Source organism: Sinocyclocheilus grahami, unplaced genomic scaffold (genome assembly GCF_001515645.1).
Source record: "Sinocyclocheilus grahami isolate Dianchi unplaced genomic scaffold, SAMN03320097.WGS_v1.1 scaffold201.1, whole genome shotgun sequence".
Classification (NCBI taxonomy): domain Eukaryota; kingdom Metazoa; phylum Chordata; class Actinopteri; order Cypriniformes; family Cyprinidae; genus Sinocyclocheilus; species Sinocyclocheilus grahami.
Window position 1 is genome coordinate 796265 of NW_015505380.1, and position 394 is coordinate 796658.

At 52.5% G+C, this 394-nt stretch overlaps 1 protein-coding gene across 1 annotated transcript in view; it reads right to left on the reverse strand.

Moving 5' to 3' along the window:
* fbn1 (fibrillin 1) overlaps nt 1-394 on the reverse strand; it is an 88826-nt gene that overhangs the window by 8156 nt on the left and 80276 nt on the right. The gene's annotated exons all lie outside the window — the stretch shown is intronic.

The following is a 394-nucleotide window of genomic DNA, read 5'->3' on the forward strand; positions in this document are numbered from 1 at the left end:
GGACAGACAGAAAGACGGACAGACAGACAGATGGACGGACAGACAGACAGAAGGACAGACAGAAAGACGGACAGACAGACAGAGAGACAGACAGACAGATGGACAGACAGACAGAGAGATGGACGGACAGACAGACAGAAAGACAGATGGACAAACGGAGAGACAGACAGACAGAAAGACGGACAGACACACGGACGGACAGACAGACAGATGGACAAACGGAGAGACAGACAGACAGAAAGACGGACAGACACATGGACGGACAGACAGACAGATGGACAAATGGAGAGACAGACAGACAGATGGACGGACAGACAGACAGATGGACAAACAGAGAGACAGACAGACAGAAGGACGGACAGACAGACAGACCGGCAGACGGAGGGGAGAACGG